Source organism: Ranitomeya imitator, chromosome 10, assembly GCF_032444005.1.
Source record: "Ranitomeya imitator isolate aRanImi1 chromosome 10, aRanImi1.pri, whole genome shotgun sequence".
Taxonomy (NCBI): domain Eukaryota; kingdom Metazoa; phylum Chordata; class Amphibia; order Anura; family Dendrobatidae; genus Ranitomeya; species Ranitomeya imitator.
In genome coordinates, this window is record NC_091291.1 from 67,617,204 (window position 1) to 67,632,133 (window position 14,930).

At 48.5% G+C, this 14,930-nt stretch overlaps 1 protein-coding gene across 3 annotated transcripts in view; it reads right to left on the reverse strand.

Annotated features, from left to right (window-relative positions):
* LIG1 (DNA ligase 1) overlaps nt 1-14,930 on the reverse strand; it is a 389,895-nt gene that overhangs the window by 137,811 nt on the left and 237,154 nt on the right. The gene's annotated exons all lie outside the window — the stretch shown is intronic.

Genomic DNA, 14,930 nt, shown 5'->3' on the forward strand with positions numbered 1-14,930 from the left:
ATGGCGACCAAAAAAGCTACTTTCCAGGAAAGAAGCGAAAAAGAGATGTCCGGAATCGGATCAAAAGGCGTACACTGGAGGGCGCCAAGCACAAGGTTGAGGTCCCAAGGAGCGACCGGAGGATGGGAAGGATGTGCAGCATGAACAACTCCCTGAAGGAAGGTTCTTACCTGGGGGAGAGAAGCAATGTCTCTTTGAAAGAGAATTGAGAAGGCGGAAACCTGACCCTTTAACGTGCTCTTATCATGGTTTTTATAACACGCTGAGAAAAACCTGCGTCCTTCAGGATCGCGGCCTCAACGGCCATACCATTAAATCCAGAGACCGAGAACTCGGGTGGAAGAGGGGACCCTGTGATAGAAGATCCGGACGGTCTGGGAGCCTTCAAAGTAAGTTCGATAACATGATCACTAGCTCCGCGTACCAGGCCCTGCGTGGCCAATATCGAACTACTAAGAGAACAGGAACCCCCTCTGACTATCTTCTTTACGACCCTTGGAAATAAGGTGAGAGGCGGGAACAGGTAAGGCATCTGAAACTGGGCCCACGAGATCATGAGAGCGTCGCAGCCGATGGCCCTCGGATCCCGGGATCTGGATAAGTACTGGGGAACCTTGTGGTTTGCTGGGAGGCCATTAGGTCGACGTCCGGCACGCCCCACCTTTGGCAAATGTGGTTGAAGACAGCGGGGAGAAGAGCCCACTCGCCTGACATGAACCCCTGACGGGTGAGAAAGTTGTCTTCCTGATTGTCCACTCTGGGATGTGGACAGCTGATATGAACGGAACATGGTTCTCTGCCCACTGCAGAATTCTTTGCCACCTCCGTATGACCTGCTTGTCCCTCCCTGATGGCTTATGTAAGCCACAGCTGTGGCGTTGTCCGACTGAATGCGGACTGGTTTTCCTAAGTGGAGGGGCTGCCAACGGAGGGCTAGAAAAATAGTCCTGATTTCCAAGAGATTGATCGGGAGGCGTGGGTCCTGAGCAGTCCAGCGCCCGTGGGCTGTGAGGTGGAGAAAGACCACACCCCACCCCTGGAGACTGGCATCGGTGGAGATGACCTGCCAGTGGAGGGGGAGAAATAATGTCCTGCGCAGAATGGAAGCGGATAGCGTCCACCAAGTGAGAGACTGTCTCACATCGAGAGGGAGGCGAACTGGGCGGTCTAAGGAGAGTGGATTCCTGTGCCAAACTGACAGAAGGGCCAGCTGGAGAAGGCGAGAGTGGAACAAAGCATAAGGGACCGCTTCCATGGAAGCGACCATCTTGCCCAGAACCCTCATGCCGAGCCGTAGAGCCGTAGAGGTAGAGGGGTAGGACGCCTTAGGGCTTTGATGCCCCTCCGAAGAGAGAGGAATTTCTTCCTTGGGAGGAAAGCCTGAGCTTGAATGATGTCGAATTCTATGGCCAGGAATGCTAGACGCTGGGTCGGAATTAAGGTGGACCCTTGTTTGTTGATTATCCAACCGAGGCAGGTTAACATGTCCAGAGTGATCTGGAGACTGTGACCACAGTCACGGCGAGACGGACCCTTTACGAGGAGATCGTCGAGATAGGGGATTACGAGAATCCCCTTCGACAGAATTATGGCCATGACCGCTGCCATTACCTTCGTAAAGACTCTGGGGGTGGACGCCAAGCCGAAAGGAAGAGCCGTGAATTGGAAATGTTGGTCCTGGATCGCGAGACGAAGGAACCTCTGATGCTGAACACAAATCGGAATGTGCAGAAATGCATCCCGAATGTCCACAGAGCACAGAAATTCTCCTGGCTCCATGGAGGCAATCACCGAGAGCAAGGACTCCATCTTGAAGTGCCGAATCCGGAGTGTGCGGGTCAACCGTTTGAGGTCCAAAATGGGGCGTTTTTTTTTTTTTCAGAACTACAAATAGATTTGAGTAAAATCCGGAAAACCGGTGGTTGGAAGGTACTGGGACGATTACCCCTAAGGCGAGAAGGAAATCAACCACCTGAAAAAGCCCTGGGACCTGGGCTGTTTGGGTGGGCGGGAGAGGAAAAAACGTCTAACTGGAGGCGACAAAAATTCTATTTTGTAACCTGATGTGACAAGCTCCCTGACCCAGGCGTCGTCGACCACCGATAACCAAGGCTCTGTAAACAGAAGAAGCCTGCCTCTCACCCTGGAAGGATTTCCAGGTGGGGGTGACCCGTCATTTGGAAGAAAATCTGTGGTTGCGAGAACTGGAAGAGTTGGAGGAACGGCCTTTCGCTCTCCAGTGAGGGGTAGGCCTGAAAGAAGGCTTCCTTCGGTCGCTTTGAGTGGAAGACCGGTCATGCTGAGAGGCACCACCTGAGGAGGCGAAGGAGTGAAAAGGGCGAAAAGAATGGGGTCCATTTCTATTGAAGGGACGCCTAGGCCTAGATTGCGGAAGAGAAGAGCTCTTACAGGCCGTGGCATCCGAGATCATTTGGTCTAGCTGCGCTCCAAAGAGCCTAGATCCCTGGAAAGGCAAACCTGTGAGGGATTTTTTGGAAGCGGGATTTGCGTTCTACGCCTTCAGCCACAGGACATGGCGAATGGAGACAATATTGCTGCTTGCCCTTGCAGAGCAAGCAGCCACATCCAGAGAAGCATTCAGAAGGTACTTTCCAGCAAGTGAAATCTGATATGCTAAATCTGCTAGTTCCTGTGCGGGAGCCGAAGCTGCAATGCCTCTGCGCAGGGTTTTGGCCCAGGCAGATACCGCTTTCGCCACCCAGGTAGAGGCGAAATTGGGGTAGAGAGAGGTACCAGAAGCTTCAAAAGCTGATTTGGTTAGAGCCACAATTTGTCTGTCCGTGGGGTCCTTCAGAGACTCCGCGTCAGGAATCAACAGCGCTGTCTGGGAGGATAATCTAGACACAGGTGGATCTACCTTAGGAGATTCAGACCATATGCTAACAAGGTCTGCAGCAAACGGGTATAAAATGTGTAAACGTTTCCTCCCTGGAAAACGTTTACCAGGGTGTTCGCAGTGTCTAGACGTAGTGTTATCAAATTCCTTATGATTGGGAAAAACTCTAGAAGGACGCTTCATCCGTTTGAAAGAAACGGAGATGTACTGAGAAGCTGCCTCTTCCTCCTTAATCTCAAGCGTTAGAATAATGGCTGAGATAAGGCTGTCAACCATATCCTGTGTTGCGGAAGTCTGATCTGCATTTGAGTCAGAATCTGACAGAGGATACATCTGACCCCACGTCCGCCTGCGAAGAGGGGGAACGGGTAGAGAGTGGTATTCCGGCTGATGCAGTTGGATCCGGAAAAGTTTGAGAAGAACTAGACAGAAAATGCTTTCTGGTTCTTTCCTCAAGTCTGCCCCTGTGAGGGTCTTGGACAGGTGCGAGTGAATCACTGTGAGAAGCGTTCGTGGCACTGGTGGCAGTCAGCAGTGGAATATGTTCTAGTACCTGAACCAGGGACTGATACACTTTAGTCAGGTCGGAGACAGACTGAGACATTGCAACATCCCACTCTGGGGGAGGGGGAGTGCACTCATCCCGAACATTAGGGGCTTCCTGAGAGACAGACATGATGGAGGAACTGCCGCGATGCACAGGAGGCAGATGGCCGGGAAAGCGCAGGCTGCGAGCGTCTGCTCGTGCAGAGAACGTGCCAAACAGTGGGGCGTGGCCGCTGAAGAGAAACCAATCGCCCGATAGGCCGGCAGGGAAAAGGGGGGTGTGGCCCGCCGGAGCGCGGCCATTACCAGTGCTGGGCTGCAAGCGAGGCTGTCCAGAGCTTGGGATGAGGACGAAGAAGGGGCGCAGCCTCCCGGGGCAGAGACTTGCCAGAAAGGAATATGGTGGAAAAAGCGAGGGAAAAAGAGCCCCTGCATGGAGATTGCGAAGATGCGGGGACAGGGGTTGCTGTTGCTTGAAGATCTTCCTACCTGAACATGAACGCATCAGGATCCCTTGATGGCAGAAAGGGTCCTGGGAGATGTGGTCCTCCTTCCCGCACTATATCAACTGGCGCAGAAGACGGCATCAACCCCTTAAAAGGGGGGAGGTCACTGCAGGTGACCACCGTCTTCCTCTCCGCCCACTCCGAGGAGAGGGATGAGGGGCGAAAAGGCAAGGACTGGCCACAGAAAGTCAACATGAACACCCCAGGGTGACATGAAACAAAGTCCTGCCCAGCGGATCCGAGAGGGTGCGATGTAGGTGATACCACAATGCTCTCTCGGTTGCTTAATGCGGGGAATCAGGGTGAGAAGAACTGCACCCTGTAACCCCAGAATTGTATCTGAAACGAAAGGGAAAAAGATTAATTAACACACACAATCCCTGAAAGAAAAAGAAATGCGGATTTGGTGTTAGATCCAGGTCGCCTCCTACAGACACTAAGCAAAAACGGAGTTGCCTGGTGCCTGTCGGAGGGTGTATACTGCCGGGGAGGAGTTACTTTTCTTAATTTGCACAGTGTCAGCCTCCTAGCGACAGCAGCATACACCCATGGTTACCTGTGTCCCCAATGAAGCGAGAAAGAAAAAGGCTTTATTGAAAAAACAAAGTGCTTGCAGTCATAAAAACATATAAAAAACATACCCATATCAACAACCCTTATACATAGGGATGTGTACAAGCAGGCTCAGAGGGGAATAAATAGTCCCAAACAATTTAACTACTCCAGTGAGTGAAGATCATTCAATGTATGTACAAAGTACAAACAAGAGCTCAAAATGTAGGAAACCGTTTTATATATAATAGCCATATTACACATAATGAACAAATATTTTAAATGCACATAATAAGAGTACTTACAAAATAGAGAACTCTATGGGTCAACATAGATCAATGATATAAAAAGGCATAGGTGTCCCACATTAAGCTCGTGGTCTGCACTATTAAAGAAAACATGAATAGAAAATACTTGCCACTCACTGGAGTGAAAGAGCCTGCCTGGTCCCAATGCGTGTCACTAATCCAAGTAGCTTTGTCAGGGGAAGTGTCTATTTCAAGTGTTTATTTCTGTCAATGTTGATGATTATGGCTTACAGCCAATGAAAACCCAAAGGTCAGCATCTCGGTAAATTAGAATAATTAACAAAAATAGGGATTTTTGTGTACTCACCGTAAAATCCTTTTCTCCGAGCAATTCATTGGGGGACACAGACCGTGGGTGTATGCTGCTGCCAATAGGAGGCTGACACTAAGTAATACAAAAAAGTTAGCTCCTCCTCTGCAGTATACTCCTTCCTGCTGGCTCTCAGCTAACCAGTTCGGTGCAAAAGCAGTAGGAGAACAACAACAACATGAGAGTATAGCAAGTCAAATTATATATGAAATGAGAGTATAGCATGTCAATTTACAAAACAAGTAGAAGCTAACAGGGTGGGAGCTGTGTCCCCCAATGAATGGTTCGGAGAAAAGGATTTTACAGTGAGTACACAAAAATCCCTATTTCTCCTTCGCCTCATTGGGGGACACAGACCGTGGGACATCCCAAAGCAGTCCCTGGGTGGGACAACATCAGATTAGGCCCTGTGCAACTGCTACTTACAATAGAGCCACCGCGGCCTGAAGAGTCCGCCTGCCCAGACTCATAACAGTTGAAGTCTGAGAATTATAGTGCTTCATGGCTGCATGCGGATTGGACGAACCCGCAAGCTTGCAGGCGTGCTTTATTGACGCCTGGTGCCTAGAGCCCAAGAAACCTCGATCGACAGAGTGGAGTGCAGTTAGGCTGATGTCTAATCCAGAAGGACTCCTGGATGGTGTAACAAATCCACCAGGCTAACATGACCGATGAAACGGCTAAACCCTTCCTGTAACCATCAGGAAGCATTCCTCTGACCGTCAGGAAGCCCAAATAAGGTGTCCAACCTTCAGAAGGATGCTGAGCTCTATACGTACCTACTCAGAGCACTTACTTCGTCCAGAATATGGAGAACCCATCCCCCTTTTTGTGGACTATTAACAAGGGACGGGGATGACGTGAGGACAACTTTGCCTTGATGGTAATAAGAAAAAAAGTCTGAAGAACAGAGAGGCTAGCTCCGAAGACTCATCAGGATGACGAGATCGCAGAGAAAAAAAAAAAAGGAGACCTTCCCTGATAGTAAAGTCTGTCCGGATCAAAAAAAAGTCTACTGTAAGACTCCCAGGACCATTAAGGACCCAAAGATCTAATGGTATGCGAAAGGGAAGGACCACATGTGAAAACTCCCTGCGAGAAAGAAACTACTCGCAGTTTCCTTGGAATAAGACGGGGAAAAGTCCTAGCTCCGCAAACCAAAAAACCTAACGTGGTCCGTGCGGATCTCCCAAGATCACTGGGGCCCTTCCCGCTTCCAAACGACTCTCGGAGGTAGTGGAAGGGGGGTTACGGAAACTGGTACCACGGAAGAACCAGAGCATTCGCTGCAACAGTTTTTGGATCTCGAGGCCGAACTATGAACTCGAGTACATTCGCGTTCAGTCTGGACGTCATCCGATCTACATCTGGAGTGCCTCAGAGAAGGCAGATCTGATACAAGACTTCCGAGAGAGGTTCCCACTCACTTGAGGCGCGACCCTGACAGCTGAAGGAGTCTGCTGTCCAGAGGTCTACGCCTGGGATGTGTACTGCCGAGATCACATAATGATAGATCTCGGCCCATCAGAGAACGTGAGGCACCTCGTCCATGATGCCTGACCGTGGGTACCTGTTGGAAGATTGACGTATGGAACAGCCGTGGCATTATCCGATTGAATTCAGATGGGAGACCCACGAGAAAGCAGAGAACCTGCTGTAGGACTAGCCGCATCGTTCGGATCCCCAGAACGATTGGGAGAAGAAGGCTGTCAACAGCAGTTCTAATAATCATTTAACTGGAAGGAACTCTCCCGGATGAGGTAGGAGCTCAGAGACTACCCTCTGAAAGCCTATTTGACCTACCGAAAACGAGCGAAGCGGAGGAAAACAGCTTCCATTGCGGTCACCATTTTTCCTGATGACCCTCCCAGCAATTGAATGGAATGAGGGAATGAGAGGTCAAGTAAGAGAGTTCTGAGTTGAAGAGCCATGGCCTTGTCTCAAGGGAGAATTACCAACCCCCTGGAAGTGTCCAGGATCATCCTTAAAAAGGATATCTGCTGGGCTGGAAAAAAGGAAAAACTTGTCTAGATGAAGCTGCCAATCCAGGTGAGAGGGTATAGCAATTGATATAGACGACTCAGCTTAGTCCTGGAAGAGCGGCTAGAAAGTCGACCGGACATGGCAGGACTACTACGCCTCTAGGGTGCAAGAGGAACATGACAGCCGTCATGACCCTTGCGAACACTCAGGGTGCGGTAGCAAGGCCGAAAGACCAGGTTGTGACTTGAAAATGCAGTTTGCGAATGGAAAAGCGAAAAAGTAGGGAAAATAAGAACGTGAAAGTAAGCATCACGAATGTCAATGGATGCCAGAAACTCCATCCTTTTCCGTTGAAGAAATAGCTCAGCGGAGAAACTCCATCCGAAGAAGGAGGACCTTGTCAAGCTTGGTAGAAGTTTGAGGTCCAGGATTAGTCTTACTTTTTGGTCCCTCTTTTTGGAACCAAGATCCCTTGGATCGAGATATTCCTGGAAAACTCTTCCACTGCTGGTTGTCTATAGGAAACATGTGATCCTAGGAAGTGATATCAGAGGCATTTTTGAACACAGAGTACACTTCCATTCTCTGAGTTTTAATGCCCTTCTGGATGTAATGGTATTTGCTGCTGACAGCGCCGCGCAACTAGCCGCATCTGAGAGGCGTGAACCAGCTAGTCTCCTGCTCAAGAAATTTGATTGACCAGCTTTACTGTCTTCGGGAAAAGGTTACTGTTGTGAATCAAAGTAGTAAAGGTCTTCGACCAGGAGACCATTGCTCTAGCAACCCAAGGGGTGGTTAAGGAGAGCACTAAACCCGAGGCTGCAAGACAGAGCGAATCAGATCTGCTATCTGATAGTCCGTAGTAATTTTAATTGATAACCCCTCGGGCAGGAATACTGGTAGGTTTGCCACAGGAGATTTTTCCCAGATAACCTGCCAAGTGGCAAAATGACCGGCTGCATCCAGGTGGTCAGAAAAAGCAGTCTCTTGCAACCGCCGCTCTCTTCTGACAGTGCGGAGATAAAATGATGAACCCTTGATCCACCACCCTCTGAACAGGGAAGTGGAGAGGGATCGTCCGCCTTCTTGCCTCCTCTGCTAAATAGTGGTTATGCAGAGGGGAGTGCTTGGATGCCAAAAGAGGGGTTCCATTGTACATCCATAGAGTTCAGGTCTTCGGGTGGATAGGGCTGGTTCCGGTGTTAGGTCTGGCTGCAGAAGAGTATACATGGAGGAGACACTCCATGTGCTCATCTATTAATGGTGTGGGGACATCAGTGCCCTTTAAAAGGACCTGTTGCCCCTAAGAATCAGACCAGGCATGGCAGCTCACATCATAGGGAGGTATACGTGGAGAGGATACCCCACGTGCTTGCATATTGGCTGAAAAAAAAAGGATATGTTGGTGTCAACCTGAGCCTGCCTCCAGATATTTGGCCGAAAATCTGTGGGACTTAGATCCTTCTGATTTAGGCTGCTGTAACCGCGTTTTTCCCAATGGGTTGGCTCTGTAAGAGATCTGACGATCTCTGTCTTGATTAAGTCAACCTGGGCCAGCGGGGTTTGCCGCTGTGATCCACCCGAAAAGACTTAAAACGTGCCTGAAACTGGTGACGAAATGCTGCCTAAACCTTTGCTGTGGGAGAAAATTACTTTCTCCTCCTGTGGTATCAGAAATGAGCTGATACAATTTTTTGCCGAATAATCGGCCACTCTGATAGAACAGAGCAGTAAGCGACTTCATCCAAGAACGTATTAATCAGATAGTTCCCTACTAGGGCGACCTGATTCGAAATCTCGGTCACCTCTGATGGCAGATCCTTATCCTGTTGAGCTCTCCTCAAAGACACTGATCAGGATATGGCCTTGGCCACCCAAGACGCCGCAAAAGAGGGCGAGAGGGTTGAGCCTGAGGCCTCAAATACTGAACGCACCAGGCCTTCAATAAGTCGGTTGGATCTCTAATAGAAGAACCATTAGGAATAGCTAATAACGTCTTCAGAAACCAAACGAGATACGGGAGGGTCTACCAAAGGGGATTCCGCCCACTTCCTATGGAACTCCGAGGCGAAAGGATGTCTGCATTTAGAGCCCTCTGCCCCATGAACGTCTATTCGGCCACTCCCAGAGACGCTGTACTAAATCCTCAAACTCAGGATGAGAACAAATAAAAAAAACTATGTGGCTACTTAAAAGACACCTTATGACCGGAAGCCAAGGTGGATACATCCTCTACACCCCCAGGTTTTGGTTGACGGCTTCAATGAGGCTGTCTACTGACTCCCAGTAATCAGGCACCTCTAAATTGAGGGACCCTTCAGAATCGTACTCCGAACCATGTTCATTAATCTCCGCTGGTGAGGGTGAGCGAAAGATGGAACTCAGGGATGCAGATGCACCCGACGGACCGGGGGACGCGGTGTGGGTTCGTTTCCCCCGCGTCTGCCTAGTGAGAGAGCGGCCACTGCAGGCTGGAGGCTCTTGTGAGTCAGATGACCTCTCCAGGACAGGCGAACCGCTGCCTCTGGACCCAGATGGGGTCTGAAGGGACTCGATTGCCTTTGTTAGGGACGCCATAGATTGCGACAAAGACATAGCCCATTCCGGGGGGAAGACCATGCTTTCTGCTCCTGACACACTGGGCTGAGTCACAGGGGAGGGCTGAGCACGCTCGGAACCGCAGGCCACGCAGAGACGATTACTCTGGGCAAGCGGAAAAGCGGACCGACAGGCCATACATGCGGCATATATAAAAACATATGAGACTGGGTCCTTCTAGCCATGCTGGACCTGCTGCTGTTATAATCAGAACTTGGGATAAGCTGCAGGAATATATATTGCAGCTGCCAGGCTGGGAGGAGTAGCACTTACCTCAGTTATGTGTCTCCGGCTGTCCTGTGGAACCCGTCACAGGAGGAAGCATCAGTGATGTCCCAGATAAAAAATGCGCCCAATTGGTGGACGGTCCCATTGGAAACGGCGGAGTTTCGACTCGCGGCCTATCAGAGGCCGAAGCCGGGGGCTAAATTTTTCCCCGGCATCCGCCCGAGGATGAGGGGGCAGAGCCACTAGAAGATGACGCGGCTAAAAGGGGCGGGACTTCCACCTGCGACCTAACCGCGCCAGAAGCCGGGGACTAAATTATCTGAGGCCCGCCCGAGTATGGAGAGGACGGACCCGGAAGAGGCAGGAACGGGAATCTGGGCCCGCAGCCTGACGCCGCCAGCAACAGGGAACTCCCAGCTCCCGCCCGAGAACACAGGCACGGGGCTGGAGCGAGGCTTCCCATCTTGAACGGCAGGGGAAAACTGCGCCGCAGCAGGAGCCCTCCCAGCCCCCCACCTCGCATGGCTCCAGAGATTAAGGTTAGAGGGGGCTGTATAAAGGACGGTGCAGGCACCCTAGGTCCATCTTCCCTTCAGGGAATGAGGAGTGGGACCGTCCGCCTTCTTCCATCACCGTTGTCTGAGCATTAATGAGGCAGTGGGGGCTGCACAGACAGTCCATATGCGCCTGTACAGCCTAGGGTTTCGTTACCTTAGGGTGGTCAGGGCTGAGTCCGGCATACTGTCCCACGTTGCGGGAGAAGATACTTGGAGGTCACACTCCACGTGCTCGCCCGTTGATGGTTTGGGGAGATCTGACCCCTTCAAAAGGGTCCATCGCCCCTGTCTCATCTTTCATGGTGAAAAAGAATAAAAAAGTGAGGTCTGGAAACCAGACCTGTGCCTCCTAAGACACCAAGCATAAACTGGTTAGCTGAGAGCCAGCAAAAGGGAGTATTGTTGTGAATTCTGTTGTCAAGCACCCTCCTGTGGTCATGAATGGTACTTCGGCTGGTTCTGTCCATGGGCTTCCTCTGGTGGCTGTGAGTGGAGCTGCTGCTTCTGAGTTTCCTTCCACAGGTGACGAGGTTAATTCGTTAGGTGGCTGCTCTATTTAACTCCACTTAGATCATTGCTCCATGCCACCTGTCAATGTTCCAGTATTGGTCTAGTTCACTCCTGGATCGTTCTTGTGACCTGTCTTCCCAGCAGAAGCTAAGTTCCTGCTTGTTTTTCTTTAGTTTGCTATTTTTCTGTCCAGCTTGCTATTTTGATTTTTGTCTTGCTTGCTGGAAGCTCTGGGACGCAGAGGGAGCGCCCCCGCACCGTGAGGGTCTTTTGCGCCCTCTGCGTGGTCTTTTTGTAGTTTTTTGTGCTAACCGCAAAGTTACCTTTCCTATCCTCAGTCTGTTCAGTAAGTCGGGCCTCACTTTGCTAAATCTATTTCATCTCTGTGTTTGTATTTTCATCTTTACTCACAGTTATTATATGTGGGGGGCTGCCTTTTCCTTTGGGGAATTTCTCTGAGGCAAGGTAGGCTTATTTTTCTATCTTCAGGGCTAGCTAGTTCCTTAGGCTGTGTCGAGTTGCATAGGGAGCGTTAGGAGCAATCCACGGCTATTTCTAGTGTGTGTGATAGGATTAGGGATTGCGGTCAGCAGAGTTCCCACGTATCAGAGCTCGTCCTATATTATTTGTAACTATCAGGTCATAACAGAGTATACTGCAGGGGAGGAGCTAACTTTTTTTGTATTACTTAGTGTCAGCCTCCTATTAGCAGCAGCATACACCCACGGTCTGTGTCCCCCAATGAGGTGAAGGAGAAAACAGCAAAGCAAAGGTTTCCTGAGCATTTAAAAGGGTCCTAGTCTGTTTCTGTAGGCTCCAAAATCATGGGAAAGACTGCTGACTTGGCAGATGTCCAGAAGGCAGTCATTGACACACTCCACAAGGAGGGTAAGCCACAAAAGGTCATTGCTAAAGAAGCTGGCTGTTCACAGAGTGCTGTATCCAAGCATATCACGGGAAAATTGAGTGGAAGGAAAAAGTGTGGTAGAAAAAGGTGCACAAGTAATCGGGATAACAATCCTTTCAAGACTGCGGTTAAGAAAAGGCCTTTCAAAAATTTTGGGGAGATTCACAAGGAGTGGACTGCTGCTGCAGTCATTGCTTCAAGAGCCAAGACACACAAAGGTATCCATGACATGGGCTACAAGTGTTGTATTCCTTGTGTCAAGCCACTCATGACCAATAGACAATGCCAGAAGCTAAGGAGAAAAAGACCTAGACTGTTGCTCAGTGGTCCAAGGTGGTGTTTTCAGATGAACGTAAATTTTGCACTTCATTTAGAAATCAAGGTCCCAGAGTCTGGAGGAAAAGTGGAAAAGCCACAATCCAAGCTGCTTGAGGTCTGGTGTGAAGTTTCCTCAATCATTGATGGTTTAGGGAGCTATGTCAACTGCTGGTGTAGGTCCACTGTGTTTCATCAAGACCAAAGTCAGCACAACCGTCAACCAGGTAGTTTTAGAGCACTTCATGCTTCCCTCTGCGACAAGCTTTTTGGAAATGGAAATTTCATTCACCAGCAGGACTTGACACCTGTGGGGGCTCATGCTGTATATTGGAGGCCAAAAGCATACCAGGATAGGGATAAGGGAGCCATGCATACCAGGATAGGGATGAGGGGGCCATGCATACCAGGATAGGGATGAGGGGGCCATGCATACCAGGTTAAGAATGAGGGGGCCATGCATACCAGGATAGGGATGAGGGGGCCATGCATACCAGGTTAAGAATGAGGGGGCCATGCATACCAGGATAAGAATGAGGGGGCCATGCATACCAGGATAAGGATGAGGGGGCCATGCATACCAGGATAAGGATGAGGGGGCCATGCATACCAGGATAGGGATGAGGGGACAATGCATACCAGGATAGGGATGAGGGGACAATGCATAAAAGGATAGGGATGAGGGGACAATGCATAAAAGGATAGGGATAAGGGGACAATGCATACCAGGATAGGGATGAGGGGACAATGCATACCAGGATAGGGATGAGGGGGACAATGCATACCAGTATAGGGATGAGGGGACAATGCATACCAGGATAGGGATGAGGGAACAATGCATACCAGGATAGGAATGAGGGGGACAATGCATACCAGGATAGGGATGAGGGGGCCATGCATACCAGGATAGGGATGAGGGGACAATGCATACCAGGATAGGGATGAGGGAACAATGCATACCAGGTATACAATCGAGTCAATAAGTTGTCCCAGTTTATTGTGGTAAAATTAGGTGCCTCGGCTTATACTCCAGCATATAAGGTAAAAATGACAAAATCACCATTTTTAGTTATTTTGCATCCGAAAAAGAAAATGAATGAGATCATAAAAAAATTAAAAAGCTCAGCTCACTGAAAAAAGCCCTCATAAAATGCTAGTTGACCCAAAAATTGGTTCTAAGAATATGGCAACTGAAGCAAAAAATTTTTTAACCTTTTTATAATCAGTACGTATTCGGCAATACCACATTTATTTAGCTTTTGTTTTATTTTTATTTTGCCCATGGTTCTCAGAATATGGCAACTGAAGCCTTTTTCTACCTAAGTGAGCAATATAAAAATAAAACAAACCGCTATATAAATGTGATATTGCCGAAAACATGCCGATCCATAGAACGTAGTTAACAGGTCATTTTTACTGCAAAATGAAGCTTGTAAATCAAAACCACACTGAAATGTTAGTTTTGTTTTTAACTCAACACTTGTAATATGGAGGATAGGGAGACCTACATCAGTATTTGGTCAGGATTTTGCAACCAATATCTTAAGTAAAACCAACACAGAGAAAAAAAATACTAATTGAAAAATTCACATGTCCTGCATTGTGGAGCCACTTCCAATTTTTGGCTTACGGTACTAATTCAGATGAAATGTTAACAGCCATGGAGTTGCTGATCTTTCTCTTTGCCTTGTTTCTTCTATTTTTCCGACCATGATGTCCTTCTCCAGTGATTGCTCTCATCGTATAAGGTGTCCAAAGTAAGCAAATCATAGCTTGGTTACCCTTGCTTCGAGTGACACATCTGGCTTGATTTGATCCAAATTGATTTGTTTATTCTTCTTGACATCCATGGTAATGGTAACATCCTTCTCCAGCACCACGTTTCACAGGCGTTGATTCTTCTTCTTCTATCTTGTTTCACTATCGTCCAAGTTTCGCATCCATATGCCACTACAGAAAAGACCAGACTATATACGAGCAGAAGAAGAATACACGAAACGTGCGTTGGGGTGGAGGGAAACACCATCAGCTCCGCAATAAGCTGGATTCCACACCTGAACACTTACTGCTATAGGTAAATCTGCCCTCTTTACAAACTTTTACCTGCACTAAGTTATGTTATGGTCTTTATTATTCATTTATCATAGGCACTTGTACCTTTTGTTCTTCTGGCATCTAGCCTTACATTAGACCAGGTAGTGTGGCAATTTAATCCATATACTTCCATGGTGGATAAACCTGCTGTTGATGACTGGACACTATCCAGCTAAAACTATTTGCACACTTGTTGTTGATATTATATCTGCAGTGACTGATACTGCTTCCCTCACACGAACAGGTACCTTGTTGAATTTTGTGAATTTTATATACATGTGTTTTTTAAATATATTTTCAATAAATTGTTATTTTTTTAAACAAACACATTGATAATAGTGGTTATTGCTATAGGTCCCCTACTATGTGTTAGTTTTGGGGCATATTTTTGGATTCTAGATATATACGAGCAGTGTCTTTGTCGCCAGTGAGAGTTTCCTCGATTTGAAGACCTTGTCCAGTGACTTCATTGTTGATTTGCCCATAGCTATTCTCCTCTTGACTTCCGGTGTCGTCGCTGTATCTTGAGTGATCATTGATCAGAATAGGTTGAAGTCCTTTACAACTTCCAGTTTGTCGCCGTCCATCTAAAAAGTGTCCAAGTCATATCTGGCAGTAGTAAATATCTTTGTCTTCAAATGGGAGCAAGATGTTGGGGT